At 54.7% G+C, this 22469-nt stretch overlaps 1 protein-coding gene across 1 annotated transcript in view; it reads right to left on the bottom strand.

Annotated features, from left to right (window-relative positions):
* Ccdc33 (coiled-coil domain containing 33) overlaps window positions 1-22469 on the bottom strand; it is a 105645-nt gene that overhangs the window by 10953 nt on the left and 72223 nt on the right. The gene's annotated exons all lie outside the window — the stretch shown is intronic.

Raw genomic sequence — 22469 nt, 5'->3', positions numbered from 1 at the left:
CAGCTCATGTGGTGTACCAACTCTCTCTACATGTATTTCCTCTGCCCAGAGAGGGCACTTCCCCTGCCACGCTCCTGGCTCTCCAGTCTGCTCTCTGCAGCCTCCTTCTTTAGGTAGGCCTCCTAGTTCTCTGCCTTCCTTTTCAGTTGGATTTTCTTTGTGTTGCCTCAAAACATGCCCTTCTTCTGTGGTGGTCAGAAGATGGTGGAGTCTAAGCCCCCTTCCCTCATCAGTAGCCTTGCAGCTTCCCCTTCCCTCCCAGAACACTGTTCTTTCCCCAGGGAGAAGTCCTGTGTCTCCAAGACCACCATGCTATAAGGAAGCCCAACTAACCATGTGGGAAAGAGCCATGTGCATGTGCACCTGGTCCCCATCTGTTCTAGCCCTGCCCTGTAAGTCACCCTGGTTGAAAACCTGGACAACTTGGATTAGAGAGGAGCCCTTCCTGCTGTGTCTTGACTAGTGCCTGACCCACAGCACTGTGAGATGTAATGGTAAAAGGAAAAATGATTAAGTTTTGGAGGTGATTTATTATGTAGCAATAGATACTAGAACATTTTCCTTGGCCTCTTGGACAAAGCCCTTCATAATAAATTTCCATCTTTGAACTTCAAGGTATCAGGCACAGCACACACACACACACACACACACACACACACACACACACACACAAAATTAGACCTCTTTTCAGAATTGAGCCCTGCGCCTAGGCTCCCTAGGCCCCTTTCTGTCTTTGAAGCGTTACCTCCTCTGACCAGCAGCTACCCCTGAGCCACTCCAGCTTGGCATTTCTCATCTGCTGGACACCAGCTACTTCCTTGCAGCTCCTGAAGGCTCCTGTCTACCTGTCTGCCTTTCTCAGACAAAGCATTGGCCAAGGTGCTGCTCCTGGCAGTCCAGCCCTCAGGATGTCAAAGAAGCCACTTTTGCTAGACTAAGTTTTTCAACACCTTGAAAGGGAATGACTCTGTCCATCAACAGATGAATGACTAGAGAAAATGTGGTGTATATATACACAATGGAGTTTTATTCAGCCATAAGGAAAAATGAAATTATGTCATGTGCAGGAAAATGAATGGAAATAAAGATCATTAGGTTAAGTGAAATAAGCCAAACTCAGAAGGTCAAGGGTTGTTATGTTTTCTCTCCTATGTGGAAACTAGAGAGGAAAAAGGAAAAGGGAGATATGGGGGGAGGGTATCTCATGAAAATCAAAGGGCCATCAATAGAGGGAAGGGACCAGCGGGGAGGACGTGGGGAGGGAGAGTGGAGTGCAGGGGAGTGATATTGGCCAAATTATATTACCATATTGTGTGCATTATGAATATGTACCAACAAATCCTAAAATATGTACAATTGTGATACACAAAATGAAAAACAAAAATGAAAAAAGAGAAAAAAATAAGGAAATTAACCATATTTCTTTAAAATAAAACAGAGCCTAGTGCAGTGGTGCATACTTCCAGTCCTAGTGCTCCAGAGCTGAGGCAGGAGAATAGCAAGTTCAAAACCAACTCAGCAACTTAATGAAGCTCTCAGGAACTTAACAAGACCCTGTCTCAAATTTAAAATGGTCTGGGGATGAGGCACAGTGCTTAAGTGTCCCTGGGTTCAATCTCTGCCCTGTCCCCAAAGGAAATGTTCAGTTTACACAAATTGGTGCTGACCTCACTCCCACCCTGTCCCAAGATCAAGGAGCTGGGAGCAAAAGCCCAGTCCCAATGGTCTGTCCCAGCAAAGCCTGGGAGTCAATGGGGGTTGTGACTGAAGATTAGATGAGACCAGTATGTCCCAGGGGTTGAAGCTCACTGTAGCTAAGCAGTCCCGTTACTCAGAGGAACTTCCAGGATGATGTCACCTGAACCTTGGCCCTTCTGTCCTTGGCTCCTGTCCACCCAGCCAAGCTCTCCTTCTACCCAGTGTGGGACAATATGACAACAGAATGGAGTGAGCAAGCCTCTTTCTTTCCCTCCATTCCCTTTTGAACTTAATTACCACCAGAGGGCAGGCAAGGGAGGTCTGTGAGCCCCTGTTGGGGGGGACACTGAGGCCAAGCTGGATCAGGCATAGGGTGTGGCCCTGTGGCAGAGACTGTGTTCCAGAGAGCAGGGCTGCAGAGTTTGGCCAGGGTGGTCTCTGGGATGGGACCTTGGCCAGAGAGTGAGAATCTGGGGAAAGCGTGGCACTGGTGGTCTTTGCTCTACTTTCTACCGCAAGGTGGTTCCAGCTCCCCAAGCCCATTTTGGGCTGTATATTGTTATATTCTCCCTTCCACCTCTGCCCCAGTAAGGTCTGGCAGTCAGGGTTTGCATTAAGCTCAGTTCTGTTGGAGAGGGGAGACCTGGTCCTCAGAGAGCTGACAGTAGGAAGGTGGGGACTCGCCACAGGACACATGGAAGTGTAACTAAGAGCAAAGGGCAGGGGAGGGGCTGGAGCCAGGTCTTTGAAGCAGAGGTAAGATTTGACTGGACTGGGTGGGATTTGAGGTGGGCGAATGGCTTGAGCACAGATATGGAGGCCAGCACAGGCCTGGACTTTGGGGGGGAGGGGGCGGGGATCAGAAAAGCACATAGATCTCTCTGGCTAGAGAGTTGGAGCAGGCTTCGCCTGTGGGGTCAGCTGGGGAAGTGGTACCTGGAGTGCCAGGCTTGGGAGCTCTGCTTCTGAACAGAGAACAGTCAGGAGTCACAGGATGTTCTAGAACTAGGGCCCTCCTCACCCCAAGTCCTGCTTCTGAAATTATTTCCTTTGGACATCAGCTGGGCCTCCCAGCCACTATAAATCTGTGCACTTTGCTGTTTAAAACAGGTTCCCCTGCTCTACGGAAGCCACACTCCCAGGGAGGGGGAGGAAGTTGCCTCTTTGTTTGGCCCAAGGTTACAGCAAAGAAACAAAAGGAATGAATTTTCCCTTTTTTTCCTGTTCTTTCTTTCCCTTCCTGCAGCAGCAGAGATGGTGTCTAGAAAGCTTTTGTGCTTGGCTTGGTGACGCTCCAAGGGGTGAGGGGCGGAGAGGCCTTGGCCGGCAGCTGACCCCAGTCCCTGTCTAATTGGCCCCTGCAGGAGCCAGGCAGGCTAATTGGACCAGGCCTGGACAATGGGGCTGAGGCTGAGGTGATCATAGGGTGGGGCTTCCTGAAAGATACTGGCTTCCCATTCCCAATTTCCTAGGCCTCTCTCAACCCTGCCTAATCTATAAGGCTCCACTCTGGACCCCAATCCTCTAGGAATATCTCCCCCGGAAAACCCCCCTCAAAGCTCAGCTGTCAATCCTCTATCAAAGCTCAGCTATCAACTCCTCCTCTGGTATGTGGCTCAGAGCCTTCCCTCTGCTGATAGAAACTAGGGGCTGGCCCTTGTTTCCAGTCCAAGGACATATAGGGCACTCATCCAGGGGGCTGGGGAGGGAATAGACTCTTCCCCAAAGAGGCTCTGTTCAGTCTCCCACAAAGAACCCTTCCTCTTACCAGAATACCCCCTGGTTAAAATCTGGACGCCTCGGATTGCTGGCTTCTTGTGGTGTGTGTGTCGAAGGGGGGAGTGTGGGCAGGGGTCCAGAACCTGGGTTCTAATCTCACTTCTGCCCATAGCTGTTGGATGACCTTCAGAAAGGCCCTTGCCACTCCATAGGCCCTCATCTGCCCCTAGGGAGATGACACCTACTGGGTGTAGAAGAAGAAATACTTTGGGAATGGGGTCCTGAATTTAAAAGATTGTTATCACCCAAGCCCACACCCTGGGACTAATCTGCTTCTTCTTGAATGCTTCCATCTGCCACCTCCACTCTTCCTCACAGCCCTATACCATGTCTGTGCTATCAGCATACCCTCCCAGGCTAGCCCAGACTGGGATCTGGGGCTGGACTTCCAAGATGCCAGAGTCAGGGCTCAGTTAGCAAGAAAGAAGGGTCACTTTAGGTGATTTCCCCAGAAATCTTGCTCTCTTCCCTCTCTGGATTCTGACTGTGGGCTCAAGAGGCCCTGGTTGGGGCTAGGGGTTCTGCAGAAGGTTCCTGTGACTGTAGACATCTAGAAGCCAGTGCCTTGGTCTCCTGCCTCTTTGCCTCTCACTTGTACAAGGCTCCAGGAATACCTCTAGTGGTTGCCTGGCAACACACCCCTACATACCTGCCTGCTAGGTGAACAGACTCATCTCCCAGGAAAAGTGGGTGTGGGGGCAGACTTACAGAGAGGCTGTCAACCAGGTCCAGAGCAGCTTTAGGGGCTAGAGGGGGTGGGGCCCCTGGCTCCCCCATCTTTGCTGCTAGCAGTCTTGTTCCCCAGGGATGGGTCCCCAGGGACTGTTGCTACAACAAGTGCCTGCCTAGTGATAGAGCCCGGCCCTGAGCTGGAAGCAGGCAGCCCATGGGGCCACTTCCCCTTTGTTCCAGAGTGAGGGGGCACCTGGGTGGGTGGCTGAAATCAGGCTAGGCTCATTCCTGGGGAGGGCTATGATGGCCCTTTAGGACCCAGGGGTTCTGACTGCCCCCAGCCCCAGTCTCAGAATCCTTACCCCCAGCCTGCCCTCTAGCTACACCTCAGCCTCCCTACTCCTCTCCCCCTTCCCTCTCCACTTGTGCCCTTGGTTCCCCATGCTTTTTTCTTCCTCCCTCAGCCTTACTCTCCATCCCTGTCCCTCTGCCTCTCAGTTTTCCCTCTCTCTGCACCCCCATGTTCTCAGGCACCTCCCTCCTGCAGCTGCTCAAGCTGGGCTCCCTTTCCTCTCTGCAGCTGCGCAGTAGGACTCAGGGTCCCACGCCTGGCCCCTAGGGCCTCCCAGGCTCTGCCTTCCTGATGGTCCAGACAAATTCTTTTCTCTTTAGTTCAGCAGAGACATGGGTGGGTGTTTTTAGAAGGATCTCTCTGGGAAGCAAAGGGAAAACAAACCCAAACAAGCCAGCCCACCTCCTAGAAACGCGTAGTCAGGAAGGCAGAACAGCCTCAGCCTGGTGGCAGAGACCCCTCCCGAGGGCGTGGGGGCTCTTGGCCCATCCTAGCCAGCTCAGCCCCAAGCCCTTCAGGATGGGGAGCCAGCAGATGCCTGGCTGAAGCTGAAACTTGATAAATATTTGGTTACTTGCTTAATGAACGTTTAGGGTTCTCTGGGGCCTTGATGGTGGCACAGTTACAGAACCTGACTGGACAGTCCGAGACCTCTACCTGTGTCAGAGTCTCTACCAATGGGGCGTCTGTCTTGCCAGTGTTGGAGGGGTTTGCCTCTTCATTTGCAGGCCTCACTTTTCACTTAATTCACTGTCTCTGAGTGAGGTTTCTTTCTTTTAAATATTTTTAATTGTAGATGGACAGAATGCCTTTATTTTATTTGTTTATTTTTATGTGGTGCTCAGGATCGAACCCAGTGCCTCACACATGCTGGACAAGTGCCTGACCACTGAGCTACCATCCCAGCCCCTCGTAGCGAGGTTTCTTAGCGTAAGAAGGATGGGCAGAGGCGTTGAAAAAAATCCCCACCCTGTTCTGGAGCCCAGATTTGAGCTGGCCTGGCAAAGCAGAAAGACCATGGGCTCTGCTATTCATTAGTTTGGGGACTTTGGACGGATCACTTAACATCTCTGAGCCTCAGTTTCCCCTCTGTCAAACGGAGCATTCTCTGCACCCATCTCATGGAGCTGTTGGGGGACCATGTGAGGTTGTGGGTATAAAGAAAGCTCTGAGCAGAGTACCTGCCACATGGAAATGACTCCCCAGACATCACTCCCTGCTCTGTGTGATGCTCGTGGAGGGACTGACACTCTTCCAGGGAGATGAGAAGAACACTTGACATGGAGCCACCCTCCCTGATGGTGCCAGTCACCCAGCTGGTGTACCAGATAGGGACCCTAACCCTTCTGATCTTGCCATGGAACTCCCTCCCTGTCAGGGAAATGGGCTGCTGCCTCCTGTGGTGTAGGCCAGAGCCTGGGAGCAAGGCCACACTGACCCAGACCCACGCCCCCTCCAGTCCAGCTTTCAGCCACCCCCTCCCCACGAGGGGCCCAGTCCTGCACCCGCTGAGCTGCCAATCGATCGAATCTGCTCCCATCCTCGGGCGTGCCATGAATTTTTCATCAAAGGCCTGTAGACTTTGGGAAACGCACAATTAGAGGCCCCATCAATAATGCACCACGTGGAGGCATCCTCTGAGCCCAGCCAGGCCTCAGACATGGCTGCCTTCCAGCCTGCTCTAGCAAGAGGCAGGAGGGGCACCTGACGGACCCTCAGGGGTCCATCACTGGACATAGAACAGGTGTGGGGTGCTGAGAGGGAGGGGGAGCTGCACCCTTGAACGACTCACGTCTGCCTATTCCTTGAAGCCCAGGTGGGCCCCAGGCAGATCAGCCTAAGCTCGGGAGTTTCATCTATGAAATGGGTGCTGAAGAGCTCCCTGGCCCTTTCCCTGACTCTTAAAGTATGGTGGGACACACCAAAGAATTCCTATGTGAAGATGGGGGTTCTTTGTGGGGCTGGGGAGTGTCCTTCAGGGTGGGTCCCAGAAAGCAAGGCAGAGTAGGAAGAGCAAAGGAAGACAGAGATCCCAAAGCATTGGGGCTTTATTCACACTTTCTTTGCCCTGCTTGGCTGTCAAGGTCCCCTATGATCTCCAGCCTGGTAGTACAGCTACCCAAGCAGGGACATGTGGAGAATGCCTGAAATCCCAGCGACTTGGGAGGCTGAGGCAAGAGGATCACACATCTGAGGCCAGCCTCAACAACTCAGAAGACCCTGTCTCAGAATAAAAAATTATAAGGGCTGAGGATGTAATTCACTGGTAGAGCATGCCAGAGTTCAATCCCTAGTAGTATAAAGCCAAACAGAAAAAAAGAGAAAGAAAGAGCAAGTGAGCGCAGCTCCTGTCTCAGGCCCACCCACTTCCCGCAGCCTCGGAACCTCTGGGGGCATAAACAGCTCCCCCATGCAGTCCCTCCAACAGGTGCTTCACTCTCTGATGACAAAGCCCCTCCCATCTTCCTGGGCTTTTTTTTCTCAATTCTCCAGACTGAACCCAGCAGATAACAAGTGCTCATCAGGGCCTTGTTCTTTACACTTCCAACAGATGAATCTGACCTCAGCCTTCCAGCAGCTTAAGGAAGTTGCTACAGCATGCCCATTTTACAGAGGTGAAGCACGAGGCACAAGGAGGCTAGGGGACTTGCCTGAGAAGGGGAGCTGGTTCCAGAGTCTGCACTCTTAGCCACTTCCTCAGACCCTGGGTTGGTGCTCAGCCCACGGGGTCAGGGCTCAGGCTTCTAGATTCCTCACTCGACGGCCCCACTGCCAGTCCCAGGCTCAGCTGAAATCAGAGTGAGGCCTGCAGGACGCTGGTAACCATGCTCAGCTGGCTGATGGGAGAGGTCTCACTCCCAAGCGTGAAGTCAGCCTTGCAGGAAGGTCCAGATGCTTCCTTGGTCCCCTACAATGGCTCCCTCTGAGTGCTACACCCTATCTCCCAGAGCCCCACTGGGTGCTGTGCTTTCCACACCCCCACAGCTCTGAGTCAGGCTGGCACAGTCTGAGGCCGTCCTCCTGGATGCTCACACCATGGTTTTTGGTGTGCTGCTAGAGGATGTCGCAGCGCTGGAGGTAGGTTTTGAAGGATGAGGAGGAGTGTATCAGATGATTCAGGAGTATGGAAGGGATACTGTCCTGAGGCAGCAGGAGCAACTGTGTAAAGGTGGGAGGCATCTGGCATGCCAGGGGAGTGTTGTGGACAGTCAGCATGTGTGCTGAGGACAGGTGGTGAGAGATGAGGCGGGAGCAGCTGCAGGGTCTAATCACCGAGGCCTTGAATGACAGGTTAAGGCAGTCGCCATGGAGCCTGTTACAGTCGGGTTGGGTTGGGCTGGGCTGGCGCTACATGCTGACACCAAGCATGACTGTGAATAAGGCTCTCCCATTATTAGGCCCAGTGGCCCTGGAAGCACACACAGTGTGCTGTGCAGGAGAACAGAGCCAGAGAGCGCAAGAGGTTGCCTGGCCTCCCCCGACACTGGTCGCAGAGCTGACTCAGCATGCACAGCCCTTCAGGGTCAGAATCCTGTGTGGAGGTCAGAAAGCAGTCTCAGAGCCGGAAGAGGCTGAGAGGACTTCCGGAGCAAAGAATAGCCCAGAGAAGAGTAGGTTGGGAGGCTGGCTGCCCAAAACCATAAGTTGGGGACAGCGGGGGGGGGGGGGGGGGGAAGGCATCCTTGAGATGCCACCTTGTCTCAGTTTTCTGGGTGTGCCACCTGCCTTGGCATCCTGGAGTCACCAGGCCATGCCCCTATTTCATCCACCAGGGAGCTGTCCAATCTAAGGCCCTGTCCAGCCCTCCACTGATTCTTCTCAAGGGAAATAAGAGACATGGAAGTGACTTCTCAGCCATTTCCCAACCCTGTAACTCAAAGGTGCCGCTGTTCTTGGAGCGGGGATCTGCCAAACCTCAAGCTTGGGAGCAGAGCTGGAACTTGAATGGCAGCCCTGCCTCCCAGTACCAGGGAAAGGGCTCGTGGGGTCCCGGAGGGAGACGAAGCCTCACCTAGACTGAGTGGGCAGACTGTGCCCAACCCAAGCAGCCCAGTCTGGGATGTGACCTTGCCTGGGAGCCCGAGCCTGGAGGAGGAGTGCTGCCCTCTCTGCTCTGGAGCGAGTCTGAGGAGGAGGCAGGACCCACACGCTCCTGATAAGGACACATGAAAAGAACAGATGGTGCCAACAAGTGCAAATTAATTGAGCGAAGCCTGTGTACACAGGCGCTGTGAACAGGCGGCTGACAGGCTCGGGAGGAGTTGGTGGGGACAGGGCAGGGAGCGGGGAGACGTCGTAACGAGCACTTATCGATGTCTTGCTGGATCTGCAGCCAGGAGCACAGTTATTGACAAAGCCTGTCTATAAATCTCCTGGTCACGTCTCCAGAAACCTTAATTACGGGGCCTCATTACCCCTCACACCTCTAGGCGGAGAGGACCAGCCTGGGCTAAGGTGGCTACTGACACCGCTACTGGCCTATGACAGCAGTATTGAGTCCCTGCAGTGAAAGATGCCCAACTGGGTTGCCGGGGGAGCACAATTTGGGGCCATGTACACCGAGGATCCCACAGAGGCTCAATCTCAAGGGCAAGGGCAAGGGGCAAAATGGACTTTGGAATCAGAGAGCTCTGGGTTTATGCTGCAGGTTTGCCAGTTACTGCTGACCTCAGTGAGCACTTTACCTCTCTTCGCCTCAGTTTCCTCCTCTGGACAATGGGGAGAGGGTTGTAAGAAGATTAAAGAAGCAGTGTCTCTAGTGTTGAGCAAGGCACTTGCCATGTGGAGTGTGAGTGTGGGTGCTGGCTCGCCACAGGGGGTCCCTGGTGCTCTCCTGTTGGACATAATTCCCCAGCACCATGCAGGGCTGCTATCTATCCGCACACAGATAAAACATGAGCATTGTTCAAGCCACAAAAATAACCAAAACTCTCCTGTTCCTGATCAACATGACTGCTGCTGCTTTACCAGCGACCGCTTTAGCCTCATGTCATCACCCCTGCCTTCTAGAAATGCCTTCTATCAGGAGACCCTCTCACAGAATTGCCTTTCTCTCCTATTAGCATCCAACCAGAGCAAAATCCTGGCTCCCCAAATCAGCTGCTCCCAGCCAGAATCCCCACAGTCCTTCCAGATACACTCCTGGGATGACCGCGGCTCCCCAGGGCGCGGCCTCCCTGCTACCCCAACCACTCAACCTGACTCCAGGGGACTGCAACTGTGCTCCCAGAGGGATGGGGATCCTACTCTTTGTAGAACCACCTTATTTAGATGAGTGTACTGTCCAGGCCTCACTTGGACACTATTTCACCCTCTCCATTGCATTATTTTGTGAACCTATATTTCCACTGCTTCCCATTCATCGCCTCCATCGCAGGACAGAACAGAAAGCTTGAGGCAGGGGCTGTGGAAGGGCAAGGATCCTGGGGGCACCTGTCAGGTCTCTGCCCAGGAGAAGGAGCTCTTGCTGGATCAGATTATCTTGAACCTTGGGAGGAGTGGGTGAGGAGAGATGGGTGACAGGATAGTTCAGCCATCATGGGGGAGATGGAGGAAGGGGAAAGAAAGGGAGGCCTCTGAGCCCCTGTAAAGCCAGCCTTGGAAAGCCCAGCGGAGAGGGAGGGGTCCTCTGCTCCCAATGCCCAGGCCAGTGAGCCAGAGGAAACAGACTGCGGCGGGGGAGGTGGGGTGGCTGGGGCGTCTTTAAGTTCCTGCCTGGGTAGTCCTGTCCTGGGAATGGGCATGTCCCAACTACCTTGTTGCTGCCTCCCAGGTCCCATCCGGATTCTCTTAGGGGCTGTTATTCCTTGGCCCAACTGTCCCTCCCTGGCTGGATCGCCTTTCCTGCCTCTGGCCCTGGCCAGAGTCCCCACTGCCCACCCCCCACCCCTCCCGCTCTGTGTTGCTGGAAAATTCAATTTCTGCCAGGCTCTGAGTCGCCCCATGGCTTCACAGAGTGCTTCAGCTCTCAGAATTCAGGGCAAGGCTTCCAGAAATCCCTGTGTTCGTCTTTGCCTGTTGAGGCTTGAGCCTCAAGGCAGTTTGGTCCCTTCAGAGTCCCCTCCCCACCCAGCCTGCTCTCAAGCCTCATGTGGCCATTCTTCTGCTCATGACCCGTCTCCTCTATTCCTGAGCACCCTCCTGTAGGAAGTGTCGCTGTGCCCTCCTTCAGCACTACACCGGTGTTCCGTGCTCTTCCTAAGTAATGGAGATACAGGACCCAGACCCTCACAGATGCAGGTGGCAATGAGGAAAGGGGCTTCCCTGCCTGGGGGTACCCTCCTCACTGGGCCTCTTAGGATGGCCCCTACCCACTCAGGCCCAGGGTCACTCTCAAAATCCAAATTCTGATTAGTTGGACCATCTGCACCAAGCAGGTCTCCAGTCCTGCTCCTTGCTGCCCTCCAGCTCCCCTCTGCCTTTCCAGGTGTAGGTCCCTCCTGCTGAGATGGCTGGTGGACAACATGAGGGAGTCTGAAATGAGCAGGGCAGAGACCCACACATTCTGGAGCAGCTGATAGGCGTCTCATATAAGGGTCTTGAAGGGTGAGAAAGGTGGCACCTGACCCCAGACCCACCAAGGCCCACCCAGCTACTCTCCTAGGCAGTTCTCTCCCCCTGCTGTGAAAAGACACAGGAGACTTCATAACCCAACAGAGCCCTCTCCAGGCGCTAGGGGATTTTCACAGCCAGCCTGTGCGGTATAGATCAGCATATCCCCATTTCACAGCTAAAAACACCGAGGTTCCCACAGGAAGTGGCTGGGAGCTGAGTAGGAAACAAGCTTTTCTTCTGTGCCCCAGACCACCCTGGTCCAGACAGCTGCTTTAGAAGGGGTAAGGGATGTATTCAGTGGGTGCACACTTATGGTGTCCCCCCTGCATACTAGGCACGGGGAGGGGGGGTAGGGAGGGGATACAGGGTGGAGGAGGCAGAGAGCTGAGCCCTGGAGCTGAGAGGCTGGTGGGGTGGGGCTGGGTAGAATATTCTCGGTTCAGTGAGAGGACTGGGGTGCAGAGTTTAAGGTGTCAGGCAGAGGGGCTCATGCTGAGGGACACACAGAGCCATGCAAGAGTTCAGAGCAGGTGGCAGCACCAGGTGGCTCTGTCCTAGGGAGAGGAGGGCTTGACGGGGGCAGCCTAACAGCTTCCTGAGTCCCCACCCCCATAAAGGAGAAGACAGGGGGAGGGGCTTCACTGTGGCCCCACACCACGGCCCCTGCCACCCCGAGGGCGCAGATCGGACTCCCAACCCAGCCCGGGAGAAGCCTGAGCTGCCCCCAGTCTCCCAGTTCCCCGTCGCCCTGCTCGGCTTGGCCCTTCAAGGCCCCAGCTACCGCCCAGCCGGTCCTTTAGGTCCGGCGTGCAGAGAAGGATTTGCATATCTGAGAGCAAAAAAAAAAATTCTGCTGCGAGGCTTAGCGCAGTGGGGACGGAGCCCCCCTTTGTCTGTTTGAGCAGCGCTGGCCGAGGGCGGAGGGATAATTAGTCCCCCGGGCCGCGCGCCCCCCTCCCGGAAGATTTAAAGGCGCAGCCCGCGGACCCAGCCCACTGCGCCGGCGCCTCCTGCCGCCCGCCCCGCCGCCTCGCTCGCCCTGGCGGCTGATGGCGGGATGTCTGCGCTGGCAGGAGCCGATGAATGGGCATTTTATCTGATTAAACTGGGAGTGAACTGGCCGTTCTCTATTATCTGAGGACTTGATTGGATATTTAGCGCCGTGTGTGTGTGTGTGTGTGTGTGTGTGTGTGTGTGTGGCGGCAGGGGCCGTGGTGAGGGGCCAAAGTGACGTCCCTCCCTCTGTCTTCTCCTTTATGGGGGTGGGGACTCACTCGGGAAGCTGTTCCAACCCCCCCCCCTTCCCAGACACACTGGGCTTTTCTAGTCTGTGTGTCAAAGGAAATTGGATTGTACTGAAAAGCATTTAATCTGAGCTCAGGAGCAATAGAGTCTCAGAACTGGGGGAGGAACCCTGTGTAGTGGGGTTAGTTTTGCTCTTAGCTCTAGACAAGAGGGGCTCCAGCCTTGGGCCCCTGTGTTAGAGGGCTCTGCTCTGGTCCTCCTAGGGATGCAACATTTCCCCTGGGTGAGGAGTTGTTGGGGCCAAGGGGACATGCCCGCCCAGAGCCTGCACCCCTTTAGAACAAGCCCATCCAGGGTACCTGACCAAGACTTCCCTCCTGCTGCACTTTCTGTGCTCCTGAAGGTGGCGATGTACTCTTAGGCACTTGAAAGATCCCATAAAGTCTCATGGTTGTGGGACTGAATGTGAGCTGGGATGAGAAGGGGACCGGAAGGGACAGTGACCTGGAGATGGGAGCTGCCCTCCATGTTGTCAGGGTCCTGCGTGAAATCGGAGATTCCTTTTGAGATTTTTTTTTTCATCCAGTGCATTTAAGGGCAGAGGGATAGCAGCTATTTCATAGCTTCAACCTCATTTGTTAACTTTAAATTATTTGGAGTTTAGACATCTGGTGTATGGGCCCTTCTGCTCACTCTCTAATGTTCTGGGTGGGCCGGGGAGGGCCACAGAGCTGTCTTGGTGTTTACTAGGAAACTGAGGCTGCCCTTCTTCCCAGGTGGGTTGGGAGAACATGAGTCAAACCCCAGTCCCCACTGTGAGTCACCCAGCTTGGTCCAGGCTGCCTCAGCCTGGGGTTCCTGGGGCTTGCCAGTGGCCCCAGGGGTTTAGTCAGCCGTCAGCAGCTTCCCCACCTATAAAGCAGGGCTGGTAATGATACACTCCTCATCAGGTTGACACCCAAATTAAATGCAATTGGGCTGAGTGCAGTGGCACACGCCTGTAATCCCAGCAACTTGGGAGGCTGAGGCAGGAGGATCTTGAGTTCAAAGTCAGCTTCAGCAAAAAACGAGGTGCTAAGCAACTCAGTGAGACCCCATCTCTAAATAAAATACAAAATAGGGCTGGGGATGTGGCTCAGTGGCTGAGTACCCCTGAGTTCAATCCCTGGTATGTATGTACATATGTATGTATGTAAGTATGTATGTATGTATGTATAAATAAATAAATGAATGAAATTGGGACTAGAATTATGGGATGCAGAGCAAGAGCTAAAGAAACAGGGACAGGTATACTTAGTAGTTAGGAGGGCCCAGGATGGGGTGGGTGGACAAGTTGCAGAAGGGACCAGCCCCACTGCCTAGGATGGCTATCTCTTCCTCAGCTGCCCTGAGCCCTCAGCAGTTGATGACCGCACCCTCTGGGCCTTATTTACTGAGGGCATCATACTCCTGCCACTGCTGGTGAGTCAAGGGCTGGGACCAGGCTGTGCTGGCCATCTCCACAAGAGGCAGCACCAGGAGGTTGTTCACCCCTGTGTGCCTGATTCTCCTGGTTAGAGGAGGAAGCCACCAGGCCAGGACCCTCACCCACAGAGGGCAGCTCAGCCATAGGCTCAGAGAGAGGGGAAGGTTCCGGCGGGTGACTCCCAGACCAGGGTCAAGCTATTAATTTTCTACCCTGCCTTATTGCCGGTCTCTCCCCACCCCCTTTCTCTTAGCCAAGTCTTTAGAGAGTGTGGGGCCAAGGCCCTGATTTGGCCAACTCGCTACCCCACCTGCCCCTTCAGTTCTGCCTTTAAGATGCTCCCGCTCCTCTCTGGAGGGAGTATTCTCTCCATTTTATACATAAAGAAACTGAAGTCTAGAAGGAACTATAGTGCCTTTAAGCGAGACCCCAGGCCAGGCCTAAGAAAGAGATATGTGTACACACACACACACACACACACACACACACACACAATCTCTGCTCAGTTGATCAACAAGTTCCTTTTGCAGGAACAAGTTCACCTACATTTTTCCGCTACCAAAAAAATCAAATGTCTATCATATTTTCATACTAACATTAATGTTCAGCTGGCTCTCTCTCTCTCTCTCTCTCTCTCTCTCTCTCTCTCTCTCTCTCTCTCTTCACAGTGACATCTGCAAAGTCCCCAGGACAAGACTGGGTGGGAGTGGCATTAGGTATGCCCCAGCTACATTTTCACAGTCCCACGTGCACAGGGTCCTGACCACGGACTCCTCTTCCTTCTTATATTTCTCTTCTGCTGACCCTGGGCTCCTTGAGGACAGGGACTCTTTTATGGAATTATTTTTATGTAATTATCACTTATCTTGGGGATGAGCTTCTGGAGAGGGGGTCAGAGAGAGAGGGTAGGGTGAGTTGTTCTGCTACCCCTCATCCTCGTCAGTCTTGAAGGACTTCATGAATATGCTGACTATGAAGACGACTCCTGAAATGTGGACAGCCCTTCAAGTTTCCAGTGTACTGTCACTGATTCTCTTTTGCAAAGCCTCAAGAGGAAATAAGAGGGATCATTCCCTTCACTTAACAATGAGGAGATAGGATCAGAGCAGTGGAGTAATTTCTCTAAGGACACACAGCTCTTGAGTGATGAAAACAGGACATCAACCTGCTAAAGCCGCATAATGAGTGGATATGGTGGGGTGGTCTGTAGGGTGAGGAAATGAGACCTGGCACTTAGAAGGTGCTCACAAAGGTGGCCGGATGGATGAGTGGGTGTACATGCTAGACTTTGAGGAGAGGCAGCTGCGGGGGCAGGTCCATGCAGGTGAAAAGTCTTGACGTTTCTGTTCCCTGTGCTTATCTGTGCTCTTCTTAGCCCATTGAGCATTGATCATATTGGGTCAAGTCCTCTCCCCGGGTGGCCCTTGGGGATGATGCCCCTTTCTCACCAGCCTCCCTGGACTGTCTCATGTCCCTAGGCCTCTGCAGGCTCCTCCCCAGGTAGACAGTGGGTTGCTCCGGGGAAGGGTGCCCCTCCCTTTCCAGGGTCACCCCACCTGTCCCCAGGGTTCAGGGCAAGAGCATAAATGTAGGTTCCCTGCACCTGTCCTCCTCAGGTAGCCATCCTTGGGCCTCAGGGTGCACCTGGTAAAAGCAGCTGACCCTGGCAGGAGGGGACACATGTGGAACCCTGTGAAGCCCTCTGTCAGCACAGGATCAGGCCCATCAGGGCAGAAGAGTCTGAGGTCATAGGTGCCCAGAGAATGGTCTAGAAGCGGGGGCTTGGGCTCTGGGGCACCTTGCCCTGGCCAGCAGGGCAGAGAGCAGCTGGAGGAAGGGCACTGTGGCCCTCTGGGTGGGCCTGAGGATGACACTGCAGCCCACTCCTGTCTAATGCCTGTTCCGGGGCCTCCAGGCTCTGGCCCTGGGTCAAGGCCACTTGCCCCTCTGGCCAAGTCTCAGCAGCTGGTGGCTTTCCTGACTGGGCAGGATGGGGCTCCCCACCAACTGTGGGGTGGGAGGCGAGTGGGCCTATCAAGTGGGGGAGGGGAGCTGGCCAGCGGGGGTGGGGGGGGTGGGGGTGGGGGTGGGGGTGGCTTGCTCGCTAGCCGCTCGCTGGCTCGCTCGCTCGGATACATGGAGAGACAATAAATCGACAAACACTTAATCTCTCTGCAAATTGAAACGGAGCCGTAAATATCTGCTGCATCCCGCCAGCTGAGTTATGAGTCTCGTTTATTAATCTCTTTAGTCCCAGGTGATGGATGGAGGAGGAGAATGGCCCGCCTGAGACGCAGGGGGAGGGGGAGGGGGAGGAGGAGGAGTGGGTCAGGGGTCTGGGAAGAGCCCTTTTGGAGAAAGGGTCAGAGGGACAGGCCTGGGGGGGTTATGTTTTTCTCTGTTTATTCTTGGCCTCCAGGGGCCCCAGGAAACCAGCAGCTATGAATAAGCCTCTTGCCCTTTACAGTTTCCAAAGCATTGCCATCCACTCTCTTGTTAACTCTTCCTATGGCCTCAAGAGGTAGGCAGGAAGATAGTATTCCCTGCACTTAAGGAGGAGGAGCAGGATCAGAGAGGTAGAGTGATTTCTCCGAGGTCACACAGAACTTTGGGAATGGGACTCAAAGCTAATAGAGCTGTAAGGATGACAGAAGGTGTCTCTAGGGGGCTGTGTGGGGAACATGTGTGGAATGGGAACCTCATCTCTTCCTTTCCAGCTTTCTCCCCTCCCTCTCTCCGTTCCTTAAATGCTGGGTAAGCACTCTGTGTGTGCAGAAGTGGAGGAGGAAAAGGACAGAGCTGGGGGAGGGACAGGAAGGGGAAGAGCGCTGGTGAGGGCTCTCAGCTGGCTTGGGACTGTGCAGGCTCTCTCGGATGTATTTTTAGAATCCCCATCCCCCAGCACCAGCCTGCAGGCTCCTGGCTCAGGGGCAGCAGGAGTGCAGGGGAGGAGGGGGCGCTGGAGCCCTGAGGTCACCTTCCGCCTGCAGGCGCTGGGCCTGGCGGGGCAGGAGTGTGGTGGATGGGGCTGGTCTTTGTGAGCATACAGTGCCATAGGTGGGCCTTGGGGTGACCAGAACCCGGTGCTTGTACAGGCAACTGAGGGCAGACGGGCCAGGCAAATGGGGGCCATGAAGCCTGGGCAGGGAGGCGAGGATGGTGTGGGGGCAGGAGGGGTGGGTGAGGGGTGTTTGGGGACTGGCTGTGGCTGTGTTGGTGGCCTGAAGGGGATGCTGAGTCAGGGCCATCTGTCAGGAGGCTGCTGAGGAGGGCACCAGATGGCTCTGCTCCGGCTCTCTCTCTGTCTTTCGTACTTTCTGCCTCTGGTGGTTCTGGAGAATCTGGGTCCCTGTTGGGCTCATGCTCCCAGCCCTGGGGGACCTGCCTCCAGGCTGGGCTCAGTGCCTGAGCTCTGGCCCCACTGAGGCCTGCTCACTGGAGCATGTGGCCAGCCCCAGGCCACCTGGGCTCTCAGGTCCTCACTCAGGCTGATGCTCCTGCTACTCATTTCCGCTGATGTGGACACTGGCCGGGGGAGTGCTGGTCCTCTCTCTAGTGAGTACTGCCCACTGCTGCTGAAGGCCCCTGCTCAGGATGTGTCACCGGCCACCAGGTGGTGCTCAGGTTGCTGAGGCTGGCTGGTCTCTGTCAGCCTCCAGAGTCTGCAGACCTCACCCAGGGTGGGGGCCTGGGGGCAGGACCAAGGCTCAGTCACAGGGCAAGAGCCTCAGGGGACTTGGGCACATCTGCTCCAACCTCCTCTGCAGACTGAGGCAGGAACTGCACCCGCCAAGAGGGGAAGAGAGTTCAAGGTCACTCCAAGGAAAATGGCAACCTGTGAGTACAGGGCACAGCATGGAGCTGTGTGGGTCCCGCAGAGGCTTGTGCCCTGTGGCTGTGGGTGCTATGGGTGGCAGCCTTGAATGCCACAGGGAGCTTTCCATGCCACAGTGGGTGATCCCCTGCCAGGTTTGCCAAGGGCAAACACAGATAGTTGGTCGCCCTAAGGCCATGCCAAGAAGATACGGAGGACTAGGGGTGTCTACTATATGGCCACTTCCCTTTGAAGGCCCCTCACCTGTCCTGATGGATCCTGAGGGGCAGACAGGGCAGGGCGAGCAGTTCTCCTGTATCACAGATGGAAAAATCAAGGTGCAGGGACACTTAGCGCTCCAAGCACCCTGGGATAGAGCAGCAGCTCTCTGCCTGCCTGAGAGGGAAGGGACCCTGGGTGGCAGGCCTGCCCTCCTGGGGCCCAAGCCCTGCCTCTGCTGCTGGGGGGATGTGGGAGAAGCCATAGCTCTCCAGTCTTCTCTGTGTCCCTGAAATGGGGTCCTCTGAGAGCTGGAAGCCACCTACTACCTTCAGGGGCAGGTTAAATGGGGTGGGGGCAGCAGGGGAAGTGCACTTGAAGAGTCCAGGGGAGCCAGGGAGGGATCCTTGTAGGGTCCACAGACTCCAGAAAGGATACAAACGCCTTTGCTCAGAGGGGGACAGGGATGGCGGGAGGGGGGGAGGGGGATGGGAAGAGGGAGGTGGAGGAGGGGGCTTTCAAAGAGAGAATGAAAGAAATGAGTTATTCAAGTGTAGGGAGGTTGGAAAAACTCCACTGAATCTTTAAACAACCCTTGTCAATTATTCATCTCCTGGTATGAGGGCCCTCTGGTCTGCCACAAATCTCCTCTGAGCACGGCTGTGGGAGGGAGGGAAAGAGCAAGGAGACGGGATTTCAGAGAGAAATGGGGACAACCAGAGGAAGGAGAGAGACACAGAAACAGCAGGTGGAGTAGTGTGTGTGTTGGGGGGATGGGCAGAGGGTGAGAGAGGAAGAGAGAGGGGGTGGGGAGTCAGGAGAGCAACCCATGCTTGAGTTTCTGGACTGGAAACGACACTAAGTGCATACTTCTTGAATAGCCACTGAGCCTCTGCCTCTGCTGATCCAAAGCAATGCCCTCCTCCTCCAGGAAGTTCTCCTTGCTTTCCTCTGTCTCTCTGCCTCTTCTAAGGACATACTAGTGGGCCCAGTAGTGCTAGGTATGTGTGGCTGTTAAGAAGGTACACTGTCCCAGTCAGGCCCTGGCCTGCTCATCAAATAACTTCCTGAGCCTCTCCTCAGTGTGGCTGAGGCTAATGTTCTGGGGAGATGTCTCAGAAGTTCCTGGGGAACTTCCAGTGCTCAGGGGCTCAGCCTGCCCCTCCTCCATGCCCTCCCTTCCCTGCTGGTCACAGGCTGGGCACTGGCAGGTGGGAAGTTCTGGTTTTCTGACTGACTGGAGGAACCGGGAGCCCAGACACTCGGTAGGTATTTCCTAAGCCTTTGTGAGTGGAACCCGCTGACTGGAGACTGGACAGACCTCCCCCAGCTCACCTGCTGTTGCCCTGGCAATGGGAGACCTGATCTGGCTCAGCACAGGGTCGGCTGTTGCTGCGTGGGTTTAACCCTGAACGCCTTGCCCTTGACATTCACTTACTTAGTCATGCTCATGGGTGTCCCACAGTTGTCCCACTCACAGGAGGTGAGGGCATTCCCTTAGCGCTCTCTGCCCCGGGGCCCTACCCTTGACCTCAGTGGGCTCACTCACCCAGGATCAGCTTGGCACCACATTGGTAAATCGGCACTTGAACTTTCTGTGTTAAACCCAGGAGTCTGGAGATTGCAAAAAATGGCTGCATTTGGTGGGGAGCCCCAGTCAGCCCAGTGGGCTGTGGGTATGGGACTGGCAGCCCAGAGGGCACAGGGAGTGACCCAAGGGGCACAATAGCATCCCCCACTCCCTCCTCCATTCCCAATGTGCTCCTTTCTCCAGAAAAATGTTCAATTTCCTATTAAGCCAAAGTAGGCTCTGGAGGGAATCGCAGACAAAATTGTTTCCTGGGCTCTGGGGACGGCACGTGAAACTCGACCTAGACAAAGGCGCTGGGAATTCCGCCAGGTGATGCCGGGAGGGTGACAGCTAAGCCAGCGCCAAGGGGGTTACTCGGGTCATTGTTTGGTCACTACATTATTGCTGCTGTGTCACGGAGCCACTGCTTCACTCACAGGCTCTATTGCTGGTGGTCATTTCCGGACCCAAGGAGTCGCGTGCCTTGTAACTGGGCCATTGCTACCTGAGTGTGTCCCAGGGCTCTTCAAGATCTTCTGTTGCCTTATTACCACGTCTATGGCTTACACACAGGTTCTATGCTCATGGCTGGATCACAATTGCATCTTCCCACAATGCAGTGCCATATGACATCATTCTGTGACTGGGGTCTATTGCTAGGCAGCTATGCTCCTGTGATCCATGGCCACATTCTATTGCTTGTCACTGTGCCTCTTGGTCATATGAGTTCATCCATTGCTATGCAATTTTATTTGGTTGCTATGGAACAGTGACCCATTCTGCAGGGCCACCTGTGATTGTCATGGAGCTGTACACTGTTGCTACCCACCCACATTCTATGGCTTGTGACCAGGCTCTACCAGCTGCATGAATGTGTGTGTCGAGGTCCTGCCTTGATTCTTTTGGGCTCTGGCCTGTGGGTAGGAGCTGGAGTCTAGGACCCAGTTAGGGCATAGACTAGGGATGGGAAGAGCCAGTATGGTAACTAAGGTGGGGCTGGGTGAGGGGCAGGAGAGGAGGAGGAGGAGGAGGAGGAGGAGGAGGAAGGGAAAGAGGAAGAAGAAGAGGAGGGTGAGAAGGTCAAGGACAGAACCAAGACAGAGGAGGGGCCTGGAACGGTGGGTATGGGTAAGGGAGGGATGAGGCCACTGCCCTGAATACTCTGGGAGTGTCTGAGGGACCCAACAGTGCCAGGTTGGCTGAGCCTGTGGACCCCTGTGGCCATCCAGTGTTTCCCTGGATAGATGCAAGGTGGCATGGGGGAGGGGTGAGGTCAGGAAACCTTGGGCAGGTGTCGTTCCACCCCTGGACCACCTAGTTTCCACCTTTGGTAAAATGAAGGGATGGGCTAGCAACTCTCTAAGGTTCCTTCTAGTGCTCTGATGTCCAGCCAGGGGTCCCAATAAGCATTTGTCGGGCCAGGCCTCGGCAGAACCCTAGAGCCCAGGAACAAGGCTTCAGTGTGCGCTAACTTAGTTCAAGACCAGATGGTGGGCAGCCCAACAGCCATCCATCAGCCTCACCAGGAATCCAGCAAGAGGGAGGGGAGGGATTGCGAGGCCTTCTCTCTAGGTACATGGTCCGTGGGTGGGAGTGCCAGAGGTGCTGTCTCTGGTGGACATGCTTGAGTTATCCACCATTAGGCCAAACTCACAGCATCTCTAACGGTCTGCGAGCATGGGCAGCCCAAGTCCCTCATTGTCACCTGAGCTTCCCAGACTCCTGTCTTGGTGCCCTTTGTGCACATCCTTCCCTCCTCCCTTCTGTCACTCAGTGGTTACTCTTGCTCAAAGACAGTTCCTCCTAATGGCTAATCTTGACTTCTCAGGCTGCAGGTCTAGTCCCTAATCCTGAAGAGAAAATCAAGGCCAATGGGCCCACTACCCATGTTATCATAACATCATTTCAGATATTTAAAAATAATTGTGTCAATTGCCCAGCTAGCAGACCCGTCCTGTATTTAAAGGCCCCTTCCTCCTCTGCTGCCTTTGCCTTCACGTCATTCTCATCGCATTTCATAAGCACAGTGAGATGCCAACCCAGCCCTTCCAGCCCTTCCAATGCCTCACTTCCCCCAAACAAATCCACAGCCTCACCTGTGTCTAACTCCTGTCCCTACCCCAGGCCCCCAGGCCTGCTGTTCAACTCGGACAGTGCACTCTTTGCCCATTGGACTCTAAGCCAGAGAGCTCTCCCATGTATAAAGTATGAGGAAAGGGGCTGGGGACTGCTCCCTCCTTAGTGACACGGGTGTGGTGCCCAGGCATAGGACATGAGAGGTTTGTCCAGCCAGGTGGCACTTGATGCTTGTGCTCCCAGCAACATGCAGGGGCTGAGCCCTGCCTCCAGGGTGGAGGTGAAGATATAACAGGCTGAGGGCTGAGGCTTGGCAGGCGGCGCATCCCTGAGAGTGGGGTGAGGGCAGGAGAGTTGCCCTGAGCTCTCTGCATGGGTGGTGGCCAGGGACAAATGTGATCACCTTTCCCCTTCCTTCCTGTTAGCCTTGCTCCTTGGGTGACACCTTCCTTTCCCTTTTTCTTTCTTCCCTGGTGTTTGCTACTCCCCCCAATACTGCTGCCTAGAGGCAAAAGAGGGTGTGTATGGGGGTCCCAGGGTAAGACTTTGGATGGCAGCAGGAACTGGTTTATTCATGCTGCTCCAAATCTCCAAGGAGAAGATCTGAATCTTTATTCTCAATGCAATTTATGGCCAGGCTGGAAATGGCTCCTGAGAATGTTTTCCCCAAGGGACAAAGGAGGGAACTGCTCCTGAGAGCAGTCCTGCTCCTGGTGGGAAGGGCACACCAAGCAGGCAGCGACCCTTCCTATTCGTCTGATGTCACAAGTTCCAGAAAGGTGCAGAAGTGCCAGGGGTAGATGAGGAGGCTGTCAATGGAGGTGGGCAGATCCTGAGAGGAGGAGGACCTGGGTTTCCTATTGGGCCATTGGCCTTTTCTGGGGCCTCTCCTCTGGATCTTCCGGAGCAGCGTTCCCCATGGGATCCGCTATGGAAGAAGGGAGGAAGCCACAAATGAAGTCACCCATGGTCACTGGGGTACTACCTCCACTGGGGACTTTGATGGAACTGTCATTGGGTGGCC

This window comes from Urocitellus parryii, chromosome 6, assembly GCF_045843805.1.
Source record: "Urocitellus parryii isolate mUroPar1 chromosome 6, mUroPar1.hap1, whole genome shotgun sequence".
NCBI classification, from domain to species: Eukaryota; Metazoa; Chordata; class Mammalia; order Rodentia; family Sciuridae; genus Urocitellus; species Urocitellus parryii.
The sequence above is the reverse complement of the archived record's forward strand: the minus strand, read 5'-3'. Positions and strand labels throughout refer to the sequence as shown.